The sequence below is a fragment of the Aethalodelphis obliquidens genome, unplaced genomic scaffold, assembly GCF_003676395.1.
Source record: "Aethalodelphis obliquidens isolate GAN/ISIS:26980383/991018 unplaced genomic scaffold, ASM367639v1 scaffold19, whole genome shotgun sequence".
Taxonomy (NCBI): Eukaryota; Metazoa; Chordata; class Mammalia; order Artiodactyla; family Delphinidae; genus Aethalodelphis; species Aethalodelphis obliquidens.
The window spans coordinates 1,905,526-1,923,609 of NW_020837963.1; positions in this window are offsets into that span (position 1 = coordinate 1,905,526).

The window sequence follows — 18,084 nt, forward strand, 5'->3', positions numbered from 1 at the left end:
ACGAACAACAAAAATCAGCACCTGCAGGCCCCACAACAGGCCAATTAAATAAGAATTTTGATGGTGGGCCAAATACCGGAAATTTTTTTAAGCTCCCCAGGTTATTCTAATATACAGCCAGGGATGAGAATCCCTGAGACCTGAGCTGAGGACCCTGCAAGTAGCAAGATCAGGAGGAACAAAGTTGGGGAAAGGGTAAAACATAAGCAGAAGCAAAGGCAGAGTCAAGGGGCCGTGTCAATAGCAAAATATGCAACTCTGATTGAACATGTGGCAAGAAGGTCAGGAGACAGAGGAAGGTGAGACAGGGTCACACAAAGAGGTAATAGACAAAGCAGGGCACAGACTTGGACCCAGGTGTTTGGTCATCCAGTCCCGGTATGAGTGCTCTCCTGAGCAGAACATGGAAAGTAGCTGAGCAATGGCCAGATTCAGGGGCTAGATTTGCTCAAGTGTCTGTCAGAGGGGCCATCTGCCCCCTCTGCTACTGCCTTTTATTCATGTTTCAGACTCAGCCTGCCTGTAACTACCTCTAGTCAGGAGAAACTTGGAGTAAGATTCAATAGCTGAAACAGGCAGACTCCAGTGTACCCAGCTTTCAGCAATATACGTTGTTGGAAAATCCAGATTTATAAAATGGATGCACTAGAGAATATTTACTTCATAAGATGACTCTCAATGGGACTCTTTTAAATAGAAATCTCCCCTGGGCCAACTGGTTTTATTTGCCGAAAGTCACTCTCATGCAAGCAATGCTCCAATGGACACAAGCAATGACCAGCATCCTTATGACATGGTGTCTGAATAGAGGCTTATTTGGGTCTCGTCAGTCTTCACATCGTACACACAGGCCCCTTCCTCCTGACCCACACCCTCACCTGGTCATCTCTAGGGGAAGTTAAAAACTCTTGACCAGACATATTTTCACTTCTCTCTCTTCCTATCCCTCCTCAGCAGAAGCACAAACACACAGAAGTTTCCAGAGCCAGAAGGACCAAGCACAAGTGGAAACAGAGTACGTGTAAGGTGGGATGGGACAGCCTATGCCTGAAGAATTCATACTTTATGCCAAGCCAGTTGGGAATACAATTTTATAAAGAGAGGGAAAGGGAGGGAAAATGAGAAGCGTTAGTCTGAACAAAAATACTGAAGGTCTTCAAAATCAGGCTTGCTTCCATATCGGCTAATCATTCTTTTTCCTCATCACAGGATGTATGCTGTATTTTCACTGTATTTTTAGGAAAATTCCAGAGATAAAGAAGAACTGAGCCAACTCTGGAAATTTGAGTGAGAAACTAGATTTCTTCAGTAAGTTGCCTGGAAGGTAAAATAAGCAATCAGTGCTCCTGAGAACAGGGTCCTTCAGATTCCTGAAACCATAAAGCATGTTGAACAGTTACTGTCTAAGGTCATGATGTGGGTCAGCTGGAAAAAGTTCTTTTGGAATACAAAGTATTTGATGATACATATGTCTAGAAAGTGTCTAAACATGATGCTGGGAGTCAAGGTAAGTGAATTGTCCAACTAACGAAAACTATTTCTTCAAGCAGGAAAGGATACAGGTTTTGGAAGGTCCTTAGTGAGCTTGCCTAAGAAGTTCAAAATACTGTGCAAAGCTATCTAAAAGCAAATTTGGCCTGACAGTTCTGACTTGCATTACCTCCTCTTACCAAGTGTTGGAATACGCTCTAAAGAACATCAAGCCTCTGTTATAGTGCTCGTGTCTGCGGAGAAGGTTTTCTGAGTATGAAGGTGATAGGATTTATGGTCCAACTCACAGTATATCTGATCAGGTATTTTATAATTGTTTTCTTTCTTCTTGTAAACTGGATTTTAAAATGTGTTATGCTGTAATGCAAAAATTGCTCTACATAAGCATGGTCTTCAAGATCTTTATGGCACTGACTCAGACTCTATTCTTGAGTTTAACTGGCTGGACCTAGAGCTGATTTGCTTCAATAGCCACAGACTGAGTTCAAATTCAAGTCTCACCACTCACTAGGCTCATGCATCAGGCAGTTCATATAAACTTCCTCAGTACCCTTTGCTCCATACATGCCATGAGGACAGTGCCAATATCCCATAACACCTGGGAAGAATAAATGAACTAATGCATGTGGGCACCCAGTATGGAGACTCATTCCCAGTACATGGTCTGTTCCCCTTAGATGGGTTGTGGTTACTTCTACTCTCTGAGGCCCCTGGCCTTGACCCTGTCCTTAAGCTGATTTGGCTTGAGGCTCAAAGAAGGCAGCACCAGCCAGTCTGACTCTGTGGTGTTCCATCACTCTCTGGCCTGGCCTCATGACTCTCTTGATGTGGTGAATTAGGCGAGTGTCAGGAAATCCGTGTTGTCCATCAGGGTTCTCAGGGGATGTTATGGTCAATGAGGGAAGACTCGGCTAGCCACAGTTGGTCCTGCATTGTGATAACTGCGCAGAGAACATCCTTATCTCCACTTCCTACTGCTCCACAAAGAGACCATATTTCTTCAATCAGCCACTTGAAATATTTTATGTTGACAGTGTGGGACAGAATGGCTTTCAAACATGTTGACAGTTTTTTGTTTTTTTTTACTACACGCCTTATACTACTGAATGAGATCACCATCCTTGTTAATTCTTATGTGCATTTGGGTCAACATCAAGCCTTGGTGCAGCTGTGGATGTCAGTTACCCCTAAGCCAGCGAGCGCAATGGCTCTCAACCACCAGTGAACTGACCACGACCACAAAGAAGGTGAACCAAGCATCTGGGGACTAATGCTTTCCTCCCAGAAACTCAAACAAGAAAACACAGACACACCAGAGCTGACAAACATTCATTGTACTCAGACTGTGCCAAGCATCAGGACAGCAAACTGGCTTCAGGTACTCTCTCCCTCATCACCATTTTTACAGAAGTGGTGAGGCATATTTATTAGTAAGTCAGCAGTCCCTATTTTCTAGAACATACAGGTCCGTGAGTGAATAGTCAGGGGATAGTTTGGGGCTTGGGAACTCCCCAGTGAAACTTAGGGACCTTAGGCCATCTGTCCCCAAGTCTCACCTTCTACTCCAGGCTGCAGGCAATCCAACTTCCAGCTTTCCTACCTGACCCCGCTACCCTTCTGGTGACTTCGGCTAGGGCTCATTCTCAGGGTTTCCAGTTGTTGTCTGGTTTTGTAAAAGAGAAGATATTATTTGAGCTCTGTGTATGGGAAGTGGATTGAGACAGTGCTCAAACACAAATTGAGACATGAGCATCCGTTGTTCCCCACTTAAGTCCTACTGTTTTATGTCATAGCCCGGCTAGAGATCATATTTTCTGTGGAGGCCTCCTCTACATCCTATTGTGCTGCTTTGCCATTTGTATGATCAGGTGTGAGCTTGGCTGGGGTGTTATTGCAGGTCCACCTCTACTGAGCATGGCTAGCCCAACAAGCAGGCAGTTTTATGAGTAGCTTGGTGGAGAGTTCATCCATCTTGATGTTGTCCAGGACCTGTAGCTTCATATTAATGCTGAACAGTTTTCTTTCATAATCATATGGTTCATGACAGTGTCATCTTTGACAAGCTTTATCTCTCTCACCTCTTGCAACTTTCTTTTAATGTAACACACAATTGGCAAAAAAAAAAAAGAGTTATTTCACTTTGTAGTTTTAAATTTATTTCCTAAATTTCTTCAGGGAAAAAACTAATATGATTTTTGGCATGAAATTTACATTTATTTATATTTACCAGTTTGCATAGCCAATAGCATGTGGACTATGGAGCCAGACATTTGGATTTGAATTTTGGCTGAACCACATACTAGCTTTGTGTCTATGATCAAGTTGCTAATTTCTCAATGCCTCAGTTTCCTCATCTGTATTATGGAAATAATGAGTAGTGCCTACCTCTTACAGATTAACTTCAATCACAAACAAAAAAGGTTAGAACAGTACCAGGCCGACAAGAAGCACTCACTAAATGACAGCTTTTACTAATATTTTTGAGATGTTTCAGTACTTATATTTGAAGCATGAGCCTTTACATCTTGGTAAAAGTGACCTCATTTTGAAAATTTATCAAATTGTGAGCTAAGTGTTTAGAATATCATTGATCATGAGAAATATTTTTCTTTTAATGAAGCATTCCAATCAGGATATTGTTTCAGTGGAAAAAAACAGCTCTCTTTTTATGAGGCAGTCAGTGCCTTGAACAAGGTGTCACATCTAATGATAGAACAACCCTAAAAGTGAAAAAAATGGGTTTTCAGCATAAACCTCTGCTCCAAATTTATTAAAACCCATTAGATACTTTAATTCTTGTATCAAATAGTGTACAAAGTGTGTTTTTTTATGGTTTTGGAGCCCGGGAGCAGGTTCATTGAGGACAGAGGCCATGCTTGTTTCATTGACTGCTCTATATGGGCTGAACAGTAGTGGACAGTGGTCGCCCCATGAATGTTTGTTGACTAGATACACATCCACTGATGGCTTGAGGGTTTGAGTCATGAAGAAATTAACCATATGTAGTTGTTGTCTTTTTACACATTTCTCTCATTTCAACATTCTGGGAAAAAAATTTTTTGAAAGAGGTGGCATTAATATAAAAAGCTATGTGATTAAAAGTCAGCTATTTGCCACAAGGTAGATTATTTGTTGATGGTAAACTTCCCATATGAAGTATAATATTTAAAACAATTTGACCAAGTTTAATCTAGTATTGTATGAAATTTTTGTTGAAATTTTTGGTCACCAAATTCATTCTGGCTTTGAGACCTGTGACTGCCACATGTCACCTTACACATCTGACCCCTTCATTGATGTGACAGCCAACATTGACACACCTGGTTCTCACCTAGCCTTTTCCCTCCCTTTGCAGATTCATTCCTCTCCTACGGTTGCTCCTGCTGGTGTCCTCTCCAGAGCTCTTTGACAAAGCTTAATCACAGAGTCACAGTTACATTAGTTTTTACAGTGCCCTTAGAATAATAATACATTTTGTATGTGTCTGTCTTTTTTTTTTTTTTGCGGTACGCGGGCCTCTCACTGCTGTGGCCTCTCCCGTTGCGGAGCACAGGCTCCGGACGCGCAGGCTCAGCGGCCATGGCTCACCGGCCCAGCCGCTCCGTGGCATGTGGGATCTTCCCGGACCAGGGCACAAACCTGTGTCCCCTGCATTGGCAGGCGGACTCTCAACCACAGCGCCACCAGGGAAGCCCTGTATGTGTCTCTTTTAATGGATTTATGACAAGTTACCCTGAGGTAATTTGAATACGAGACATGGTGAAGTTCTACTTAAGACCATTTCTTCCCTACCCCATGCAGCCTGAGTTCCTGGAAAAATCCAGGGCACCACTGCTCCCTTTCCTCTCAGTTCCTTCTCCATGCTGAGCATTGCCCAGAGAGTAAAGGACAGCCAAGACTCCTTGCTTACAAAAGCCTCAATCATGGGGTCCAGCTATTGCGCAACACCCTTTATCCATTTTTCTTCCCAACAGAGCCCTTAGGCTGTTAGGAAAACTGGTGCTGCAGAAGCACAACCAATCTCTTTTCTTTTAGCACAGCGAATGGTTTTATCTTGGAACATTGCCAACAACAAAATCATAACCTAAAAAGGACTAAGTACCTCAGGAGAGCTACAGATAAAATGCTGCCTAGAGTTAAAGGAGAGAGAGAGAACATTTCTGGCTGGGATGATGAAGAAAGCCTTTAAAAAAGATGTGGTAGCTGAAGGTGCTTCTTGAAGAAGGAACTTGGAAAAGGCAGAAATAAAAGACTTTAGGGACATTTTCGAGTCATGACTCTATCACTCTGCTACAGAGTATTGTTGAATAGTTCTCAGGTCTATCGTTTGTTTTTATTTAAAATGACAGTGTAATTCCAGATCCCTAGACCTCTTCCAACAGCTTCACAAACCAGTGGTTCTATGAATGGGTAGGATTTAGAAAGGCAGCGATTGTGAGCATTAGAGACAGGGAGGAAAGTAAGCTTAGGTCCGAGGTGTGTTTGGGAAATGATGAGTAATCTATGGACAGAGTTAAGACTTGAAAGGCAGAGAATAGACTCAGCATGGGAATGAAATTAAAGAACTTTATTTTGAGGACAGAAGTGGGTTGGTGCCCTTGGTTTTCTGGGGGCAGAGATTGAATGTTTTCATATGGACACAGAAGGAAATCACCACCTTAAGAGATTTTTCAAAGTCCTGCAAAATGTATCTTGTAAGTTAAGAGCACCTAGGAAAAAATTGGCAAGCTAAGAATTTAGCTTTGCAAGTGACCTTGTAATACGTTTTTAATTCCCTGGAGATAATTATATTAATTTATATTTTTCATTGTCGCTGGTAACGCTGACAGACTATTGTGAACCGTAACATTAATTTTCACTGAGTCCCATCCTATTTTCTTGTGGGTTTGGGCTAATGTGGCATGATTATGTTATCTTAGATTGAGGAAGAAGCAGACTGTGATTTAAAGTACATATGTTGTGAAGGAGTCTCAAAAGAATCGGCCAAATATGAAACGATAAAAAGCACCACTGGAGGTAAGAGGAGATAGAAAATATGTAGCATCCAGTTTTGTCTCTCACAGGACTTACAATCAATCTAGTTAGGGATATCAGATGGACACAGCCATTCAAAATGTTAAATGAAGTTCTATAGGACTTTGAGAGTGGGAGAGGGAACTCGGGCCAAAGGCAGGGTTACTAAAGTTAGCAAATAAAAATACAGGATGTCCAATTAAATTTGAATTTCAGACAAACAATTTTTAGCATAAGTATATCCCAAATATTAAACAAAACATACTTATATTAAAACACTATTCATTGTTTAACCAAAATTCAATTTAAGTGGGTGTAGTGTATTTTATAAGGCAACTTTATAAAAAAAAAAGTATACCTTATCCTATGGCTTGGTGGATGTGAAAACCTCTCAAAAGAATGGGATCTTTAGAGGAAAGAGGAAGCGTACAATTTAAAAAGTAGGCCACCATTTGCAGAGGGATGATGAATAAAACAGGTGGTCTAGAATGAAGAGCTTATGTAGAAGACAAATGTGGACCTGCAGGAATTCACCACTCTCATTACCTGGAAATTTAAAACTGATAGGTCCAATGACCTCTGAATTGAAGATATCAAAGTTAGGTAGATATGATTTTTATGTTTTATAACGAAAAGTTCATGGATAATTAATGCTGGAAGGAAATCTTAACAGTCATCTCTCTCCTCATTTACAGATGAAGAAAGCACAGCCCAAATTCACAGAGCTGGGACCAGAACCCTAATCTTCTGATTCTCAGGTTAATGTCCTTTTCATTTCATCATGCTAGGTATATTTTTCTTATTTCTCAAATAAAGTAGTAGTTTCAAAACAACAGTGGTCCCAAACCAACAATCTATTGGAATGTGAAGGTGAAAGCTAAGTAATGAAATTCTTTTCTAAGTTCCATCATGAATCTCTCAAGTCACCTCAAGCAACTTTGGAAATCTTCCTTGGGTGTTCAGATTTCCCTGGGGTGCACTTCTTTTATTAGCCCTCAGTGGGGCAAATTGTTACTGACGGCCTAAAAAGTTTAGAGAGGCAGTTTTCCTTTAGAGTTCTGGTAGTGGTTATTTTCCACAGACAACTAAATTCTCCACACACAGATTTGTGCCAGAAAATAATCTTCCATGTGTATCAGTGTCGTAAGCAGTGATTGGCTTGGGTTGAGCGTGTAAATAAGGCTTGACTTTACTCAAAGGATTAGTCCCTTAGTCACTTCATTCCCTCCCTAAACTTTGTCCCTGAGAGACCCTCACACAAAGCTGGCACTGGAGATTTGGCTCAGGTGACCTCCCAAGTGTGGCCTGCTCTTTTTCCTAAGTCAATAAACATGTTCAGCCATCATCAAATTAATTTATTGAAAAGAGCCCAATAATTCATAAATTTAATTCAGCGTTCCCCTTTTAGGTGAGATGAGGTTTCTTAGGAGTCAGTGACATTATTGCTGTAAAATAATGAAGAGTCTAAGTGGAAGTGTCATCTGAGAAGTTGCCAAGGATGTGGAAGTCCCATTTTATCTGAATGTTCATGGATATTTGGTGATAACTGGAGCTTTTCTGGCAACCCTGAGCTATATCTTCTGAATTATTATCTACCTTGCCTACATATTCAGTTGGTCATAGAAATTCATGAATTCACTTATTTACCACTTTTGTTTTTTTCCATTTGCAAAGCACTGTTGTGACCTCATTAAAAGTTATTATTGGGGAGAGAGGTACTTAGAAATCGTCTATTCTCTTCTCTTTATTTTACATATTAGAAAAATTGAGAACCAGAAGGAGAAGTGACTTTCCATAAAGTCACCACTTGCGGGCAAAGTGGTGACAAAATCCTAGCTCTCCTGTCTTCCAGTCCTGACTCATCCACAGATTGCCTCAACCCTGGTGGAAATGACTTTGTAAAATATAATTGGTGGGATTGTACCACCAATACAAAACAGCTGCTAAAGATTACAGCTGGTATTTGAAATGTTTACTATTAAATAAACATTTAGTTGGTACTATCAAACTGCCAAATGTTCTCTCCTAATTTAGATGAATAAAGGCATAAGGAGCAATGGATCAATTTCACATTGCTTCTGAACAGGAAAAATGAAAACCACTTTTCGACGTTGTTAAGGTACTAATGCAGTTAGCGGCCTGTCAGGTAGCGAGTTCTCTGTCAGCAGGGTGATAAACAACTAGATTGCCCTTTGGCAGGGATGCTGCATAAGAAATTTTGAAATGGGTGGGAGATGGAGCTTGATGATATTTTTAGTGTTTTCTCCATCTCTAAGATTCTATAATCAAGCTGAGGAAGTCCTAAAGGAAACCCCATACCTGGTCATTTAAATCTAGAAGTGATGACAATAACAACAATAATTGAAGCACTATATAGGATGCTTAATAATAGTACCTACTCAGACATGGAAGGCCAATATCAGTTTCAGTTTTTCCTTTTGCTATCGTTCAGTTGAGTGTTGAAGTGTCAAGAGTAGAGATCACCTGAGAAAATGTTTGTAAAGAAGAAAAGAGAAACCAAGGCAAAACTTCGCAGTTGGGAGTGGAAATGACTCAGCAAAATATCCTGATACATAACACTGATAGGTCTGCTGTGAGTCCAGTTGTTTGGAGCTGGAGGGTTGGAGAAGAGACCAATTCCTTTGCATGGTGGCAACGGGAAGATTTAGAACCTTACTTGCAACTTGAAACATGAATGGAGGACCACACATAATTCAGTTATACTTAAGTGTAATTTTTCTTTAGATGCTTGGAAACTAAATGTATGGCTCTGTTTGATAGCACCCTGGCTTTGTGGTCCTTCAGGGAATTGCAGTCTGATGAAGCTGAAGAAGGGTACTGAGATGTCCCACCTGACCTTCCTCCATCTCCCATTTTTCAGAAGAGGAAATTGAGCCCAAGAGTAGTTCAACAACTTGTCTCAGGACACATAGCTCATAAGTGACAGAGCTTAGTCTCCTGGTTTTACTTTGATTGGATTGGTGGCCATATTTCAAATCATTTTCTGAGTTTCACTTTAAAGGATATTATGGAATAAACCATTACCTCATATGAGTGTGTGTGTGTTACCAGGTCAATTCTTGCATTTGATTATGCTTCCTCACATCCCAAGCAGCCCCTGAGCTGGCCTTGCCATTTCTATTTTTAAATCACAGGGTAAATCAGATATGTGCACATGCAGGGAATGAGTTTTCTGCCTGGCAGTGAGCATGTTACAGTAGATCTCCCCCACCATGTCAGCATCTCTATTAAGAGTGACACTCACCTTTCCTTCCCCCTAGTGATGACAGAATCCTGGCCATTTTTCTTTATTGCCAGTGGATTTCCAGGTGACTGACAGGTGGTTGTAAGAATAATTCCTCCTGGACAATTTCCCCTAAATCTTATTCTTTGCTCCACCATTTTCCTAACTACTATCTTGAGAATAATTGTTCTAGGAAGGCCACTATACAGAGGTTACACATAGTCTCTAATTTGCACATTTTTTTCAGAACTGGGAAGAAATGAAATCTTGCTCTAAGTGGAGAGATTCTGCCAGAATCACCTTTTTAAAAACAAAAACAAAAACCCTCAGAGTTTGAATGTCAGTCATAAATTGCCATTCCTCCTCGTTTTTTTCCACTTCTAATAATAGTCTCACATACCTCCCTTCTCCACATATACACATGTATGAGTTATTAATAGAAAACTAAGGCAAGAATGGGCCCTGACCAAAAACAAAAAGATTGAGTCCCAGTGTGGCATGTTAAAAATTATAGAAGATGGGCTATACATGTTTAAAATATATGAGAAAAAGAACAACCTGATAGATGGATGGATCATGCATATGAACAGTGAACTGAAATGGAAATGTAAAAGGCTTTTATACAAAAAGATGCACAACTCTTACATAATAAGAAAAATAGAAATTAAAATTATACTGTGATCCCATTTTTTACTTATCAGACTGGCAAAAGTCCAAAAGATCAAAAACATACACTGTTGGCAAGGCTGGAGGGAAACAGGTCCTTTTCATATACTGCTGGTGGGAATTTATATCAGTACAACCCCTATGGAGGGCAGTTTGGTGGTATCTGTCAAAATTACAAATGCGAATATGCTTTGACCCAGTAATACCACTTCTGGGAATTTATCCCATAGATGTACTTACACAGGTGTAAAATGATACACCTACAATGTTATTAATTGCAGCCTTGTTGTAGTAGCAAAAGATTGGAAACAAACCACTAGACTGTCAATAAGAGCCCTTAAAATAAATCATGGTATATCCATACAATGACTTAAACAAGAAGGGAGCTTTCTATATACTGATATGGAAAGATTCCCAAGATATATTAAGTTAAAAAAAGGGAGGAGAAAAGTAGTGTCATAATATACTACATTTGATGACTCAATAAATGGGAGTGGAGGAACAATGATACCCAACACAACAACAAAGACAACTCTGGAAGATTCCTGAGAGACTGATAGCTTTGCTTGCCTGTGGCAGTGCTGAGGCCTCTGTGTGATAACTGAGAAGCTGGAGAAGGAGGGAGGAGACTCTTCACTCCATAGAGTTTGACTTGTGACTTACGAATGGATCGTGTTCCATGGAAAACAGGACCACAGACCTAAGTTCTTGAATAAGTTGTTTTCTAAGTTGACAGGCAGGAAGGAATAAGACTTGGGTTCAGGAAGTCACACTGCAAGCTGTTTGTTGTGATGGGTGACAACATTGTGGAGTATTCTGTGGTGTTGACTTACAGCTGGGCTATGGGGTTAGCAACTTTGATGAGCCTCTATAAAGAGTGCTGACAGCATACTTCCGAAAGAGGTCACACTATTTGAACACTATTTGCTCAGAGGAGAAAAACACAAGGGTCTTAGTTTTCTGAGCAGTTAATTGTCAGTCTATGTGACAAGTAATTCTATTATGAGGGGTTGATTTCTCCTTCACGTACCTGTTAAATAAATAAAAATTTAAAACTGTAGCACAAAAGAGTCTCTGACTAACAACCTCCTATTCCCTCCCTGTAAAATTCATAGGAAGAAACAGAATAGACAATGTATCTTAGCAACCTGGTGAAATGATGGCAATGAGCAGACAGCGAGGGAGGCTGGACTAATGTCCACACTGGCTGTCTGCTTCTGCTGCCTCTCCCTGGAAAGAGAATAGGTTTGTCCAGTTGAAGTAAAAATCATAGCCAACACTCACTGAGCATTCCTAAGTACTAGGCAGTCTCAGGAGTACTTTGCAAATATTAATTCATTTAGGGCTTCCCTGGTGGTGCAGTGGTTAAGAGTCCACCTGCCGATGCAGGGGACACGGGTTCGTGCCCCAGTCTGGGAAGATCCCACATGCTGCGGAGCAGCTGGGCCCGTAAGCCATGGCCGCTGAGCTTGCGTGTCCGGAGCCTGTGCTCCGCAATGGGAGAGGCCACAACAGTGAGAGGCCCGCATACCTCAAAAAAAAAAAAAAAAAATTAATTCATTTAATGGTCACAACCACAACATGTGATAAGGAATATATTTATTCCCATTTACAGATAGAGAAATGGGGTGCAGAAAACTTGCTCAAAGTTCCTTAGCTAGTGAAGAAGCAGAGCTGGAACTTGAGCTCAGGCAGTCTAACTCCAGAGCCCACGTGCTCTTTCTGCCCTATCATCGCCACCTCCCACTCTCAACCCTCACAACATTCCTGCCACCAGTGAAATACAAGACTCCACCCTACAGAAAACTTCCATACAGTAGATCTGATTGTCCAGCCTGGAGTTTTTCCTTCACATCCTCCCCTTCTCAATGAGTATTTCCATGTCCATACCTACTCACAGATGGAAACCCCCAGAACATTTTTACAATCCTAGTTAGAAGAATAGGAAAGGAGGGCTAAGGGTAACAAATTTCTTATTTGAGTATGCTCACCATTACTCCTTCTGGAAATCCTCCCTCCTCAGTTATCTTCACACTCAACTCTCCTGATTTTCTTTATACATTGTGGACCACTCCCATCTGGTCTTATTTGCTGGTTGATTTCCTCAGCTAATAAATGTGGATTCCACAAGGCTGAACCCTAACCCACTTCTTAAGCATCTTAATTCTTCTTCCTTGGAAATCTGATGAACACCCATAGCATTTTCCACCAAAGACTCACAAATCTTCACTCACCAAAACCTCACAAATCTTACAAAGCTGAAACCTGTATTTTGAGTTTCATATCAGTATTTTAACTGCCTTCTTGACATTGTTGCTTGGATGACTCAACAGCTTCTCAAACTTAAATATTATCAATAATAATCTCATACCTTTTCTCTCCAAACCTGTTTTTTAAGCTTATCTCAATGAAAAACTCTACCATTTAGCCAAGTAACACAAATTAGGACTTAAGGGGCATCCTTGACCCTTCTTTCTCCTTCTATCCCCTTCTCTTGCCAAGGTCTGTCATTTTTGCTTCTCATATGTCTCTCCAATCTACCCACTTCCATCCCTATACAAAATGCCTGGTAAAAGCTACCATCCTCTCTTACTCAGACCACTGATATAGTCCCTAGCTGGTTTTACTGTGTCCATGATTGGTCCTCTAATTCATTTTTACTCTCCAATCAGGGAGATCCTCTAGAGAGCAATATCTGCATATTGTTACACTGCTTAAAACCTGGTTAGTGGCATTCCATTGCTTTCAGAATAATGTCCTTAATAAGACTGGCCAGGTCTACCTGAGCTGTCCCCTGGCTACTTTTGCAGAGCATTGCCTTCCACAAGTCCCCTTGTATTTTGTGTTCCAGCCACAGGCTTTTCAAACCTCCTTGGTGCATTTACATTTCCCTCATGTGGAATGCCCTTCCTCCCATTCCTTTGAATGATTCCAATTCACCCTTCAATGATCAGCTTAGATGTAAATTCCACAAAGAAGTCTTCCTTGATCACTACCCAGATTGAATTTGTTTCTGCTCTGAAATATATGTTCACCTCATTACTCTTTCTCCTCACAGTATTCACAAATCCACAATTATATACTGTTGGTATTATTTATGTGTGCTTCCTTGAGGGATGATGTCAAGAATGTTTTGTTTTACCCCTAGTGCTTAGCGTAGACATGCAATTCATAGTTATGACATGCCTGGATGCATGAAAAAACAAATGAATGAATGAAAGAAGATGACCAAAAGTGAAGAATTACAGATGAAGGTAGATATCCTCTGGCTTTTCATACATTTTATCTGTTCATAACATCAAAGCCCAAGCTGAAAAAGATGAAGAAGCACTGTATTAGAAAAAAGTCTTCTAGGGACTGAGGTTCAGCTAAGAAAGAGATTTGACCCCTAACCAAGAGGGCAGAGAGAGGAGTCCCAGACAAACAACACAGCAACAGAGGATTGGCTCCACTTCTCTTCCAAGGTGAAGAAAAAATTCATTTATTATTGAGATCTGTAAAAAAAAAACATTTAAAATAATGGAAAATTTCACATCAAAATATAATGAAAGTGAACTACTATGAAAAAATCATTTAATATCAAAAGCACAAGAAAATTTGAAAACAGTTGCATTCTTGCTAGAAGGCAATAGGATCAAGTCTCCATAAAAGAATAATTGAAAACCATATTAGAAATGGAAAAAATGAGATGAAAATATTAGTGGATGAGATGAAAACATTAGTGGGTGAGATGAAAACATTAGTGGGTGAGATGAAAGAGATGAGTACATTAAAGAACAATTGCAAGAAAACCAAAAACACAGTAGCAGAATTAAAGTCTATACTATTGGCGCTAAAGAACAAGGACAACATAATGGAAAATTAAACCAGTGATTTAGAGGACAAACCTATGTTTAACCATAATATGAAGCAAAAGCAAAGTAAATTATGAAAAAAGAGAAGAATAAATGCCTCTGAATAAATAAATAACAGAATTATAGACATTCCTGAAGGAGGAGCTGGAATAATTGGATCAGAATTTATGGTCAAGTGTGTAACCATGATAACAGTTAACTTTTATCAAGCTCTTCTTTGTGTGCCAGTTATGTGATAAAGCAGGTTTACATCATGAGTACATTGTTACAGCTGCACCAAACAGTACAAATAGATAATGTTTATCTCCATTTCATAGGTGAAGAAACTCAGGCACCAAGAGGTGAGGTAATTTGTACTAAGTTCTACAGCTCACATATGAGAGAGCTCTGGCCATACCCTGGCTATTTGAGTCCAGCACTGCTACTCCTAATTAGTATGATTAATTTTTTTAAAATTTGAGTTAAAGAAAATATGTGATCACATAAATAGAAAGGATTAATAACTTTCTCAGTAAAATTCATAATTAGAATATTGTAGCAAGTTCATATTCAGAGAACTCTGTAAAATAGACAGTTGCTGCAGATGCCAACTGGGGCCTCCCTACCCCTGACAGATCTAAGTAAACTATCTTTAACCTCCACTTCCATTGCTTCAGACAACCATTTTGAAGACTTCCCAAGTGATTTCTGAAAATTCCCAGGGAGCTTACTTTTCCTTTAGCCTCCTTGCTATTTCTCTGACTACCCAGGCACTGTGTCTGTTCCACCTTTATCAGTTGGTGTGCCAGACCCAGTCCCTCCCTCAGTTTCCACAGAGCCACATGTTACATCTTGACACCAAATCAACTATTCACCTTCATGAGTTGGGAGACTTGGGAAAGGTCCTAAAGAGGTTTTGCAGAACGTGATGTAGGTTGTAGGCCACCTGTCTGACTCTCACTTCCCTTTCTCTTTGCTCTGTCCTCCAATCTCTCTCCTCTCCCCCAACCCTTGCCTCACACACACCAGTCTAACCAGTTCCCTTTGTCAATGCTCTTAGAATCTTGCCTCCTGGCCCTAACAGTTTATTGATGTTCTCTTTTGAAAAAGAAAATAAAAAACAAAAATAACACAGGGGTCTCCCTGAAAGTTATTCTGTGCATGTTTTTTCCACCTTGTTAAAAAGAATAAACATTCTCTGTTGTTTGAAGAATATGCTCAAGGTTAATTTAAACAAATAAATTTATATTTCGTAAATGAAAGGAATAAAGAATAATTGTAGGGCATATAAGAACTCAGAAAATACACCATTCAAGTACTGTTTTATTTAAAAAAATGACAGGAACTCATAGAGAGATTAATTAAATTTAAGAACTTACTCATGAAAGGCAGCAGAGCAAATCTACTGAAATCATGGGTGCAGCACCTTGCTGCATGGCTTTCAAATCCTGGTTCTGTTGAAAACTAGCCATGTGACTGTGGGCAATTTATTAACTCTGTGCCTCTGTTTATTCAACTATAAAACAGGGATAAAATTAGTACACATCTCATAGGGCTGTTATGAGGATTAAAAGGGTCATTATTCTAATGTGCTTAGAATTCTTGGTACCTAGAAATTGCTATGCAGTTATTGTTAATTGTAATAAGGAATGTGAAAGTTGAGGTATAAAAGATTGAGAAATAAATTGAAATCATCCACTTAAACACAGAACTAAAACTAAATAATTTTTGTAAACACGGTTTACAAAGAATTTGAGAGATGATATATGTATTATAAGAAGAGTGATTTATTGACAAGCTATATAAAAACCCCAGTTTATAATTTTTTTTTTTTTTTTTTTTTACGTTACATGGGCCTCTCACTGTTGTGGCCTCTCCCGTTGGGGAGCACAGGCTCCGGACATGCAGGCTCAGCGGCCATGGCTCACGGGCCCAGCCGCTCCGCGGCATGTGGGATCCTCCCAGACCGGGGCACGAACCCATGTCCCCTGCATCAGCAGGCGGACTCTCAACCACTGCGCCACCAGGGAAGCCCCCCAGTTTATATTTTAAAGGAAGAAGAGTAGTGTCAAGGCAGGGGAATACAACCATGCTAAATCTCTTCCTTTGTATAGACAGGACTCAAGAGATTACAATCCATTCTTGATTTTAATAGTTACAGAAAATTAAAACATAGTAAAATGATATTTTTGAAAAACTGAAGGGTATTCACGAATAGATTTCAAAACAGGATATAATCCTTTCAAGTCTCTGGAGCACAAAAAAATCAAACAACATATATTCCACATAGTAAAATACAGAAAATAAAAGAAAGATCAAAGAAGTATAACAAATAGAAAATGTGAAGTAATGTGTTATCCGAGCCCTTTGGTTGCAAATTCAGATACTCTTGGGTTCCTTAGGGTGAGAAGGGGACCTGGGGAAGTCCAGGTGCTCAGGACAACAGCCCAGCTTGATGGAGACCTGGAATGCCATTTGGCTGTTGGCCTGGTTGTGTTCTACTCCCCACGCCAGTTCCCCAGGGCAGCCCATCCACTGTCCTCTCAGCATCCCCAGATGCCACCAACCAACTGTTCTCTCATCTTCTCCTCTCCTCCTCAGGACTTCTGCTCATGGTCTGTGTGTCCTCAGGGGTTTGTACCTCTCTCTTGACTGCTGACTCACTCTGTTTGTCTTGCTTTCAAACTCTTGAAAGGTGAAGGAGTGATTGGGCTGCCCAGTCACCACTCTGTATAGGGTGGCCTACTGAGGTCTCGAGTCCACCCATTTCATAGAATCTCTTTGGATCAGGTGGCTGATCCAACTCAGTTATATTACCTGTTTCTATTCATCTAGTCCTATTCCTGGTCATATTACATCTGGTCAGCAGAGGCACAAAGCCTTAGGAAGGAGTTGTGGATATTGTGGGCACTGTGGCTTCTCAGAGGAAGACAGTGTCACTCAAAGTGTCATTGCATGATCTTTTCAATTACCCTGAAGAAAGACTAAACAAGGCAGAGAGTGAATGTAAATTATCTTAACTCCTCTTTTATAAAAGGCTTTCCATTTGTAAAATTTCAAGTATATGTTTTTTTATAAGTAAAACAGCTCTCAAAAAGTTTAAAAAGCAAAAACTGTAACAAGAAAATTCAAGCATAAGAACAAGTGACAATATTAATTTTAAGTAAAGTAAAATAAAAATTGTACAAAATAAGACAAAGGGTCATTTTTAATTGATAAAAGATGTCATCTAAAGCAGAGATTTATATACCAATGAATAATATCAAAATAAATTTAAAATTCATAAGAAACATAAAAAGAAATTTGCACAAAACAGGACACTTTAATATATATCCATCACTCTTTAATGCATAAAGTAGACTAATTGAGAGATTTGAATATAATAATAAATGAGGTTGCATTGATATATATTAAATAAGAATTCATTTTTTTTAATCCAGGCAATTTCCATAAAAATTGCTTTTATCAAGAGCAATGTTTATCAAAATGTATGGTTTGTGGCCAAAAAAAGTACATAGATACACAGTACTGTTAAAGAAACATACTGCTATATAACACCCTATGGACGTAAATTTGAAATTCTCAAAGAAATGGATGGTTTTCTTGGAAAGATACATCTTTGCGCATTGATTTATAGAGATGAAAAATAATTGAAAAATAGTCCTCAAATACTTCAGCTGATTCAAAAAATATGTTATTTCAAACTTTGAAAAAATTGAAAATTCTCTTGTACCAGAGCATAGAAAAACAATGGAAAGTATTTAGCAAGAAAATTAACCAAAAACCACCAAATCCAACAAAAATATTTGATAATACAGAAAAGATATACAGAAATCA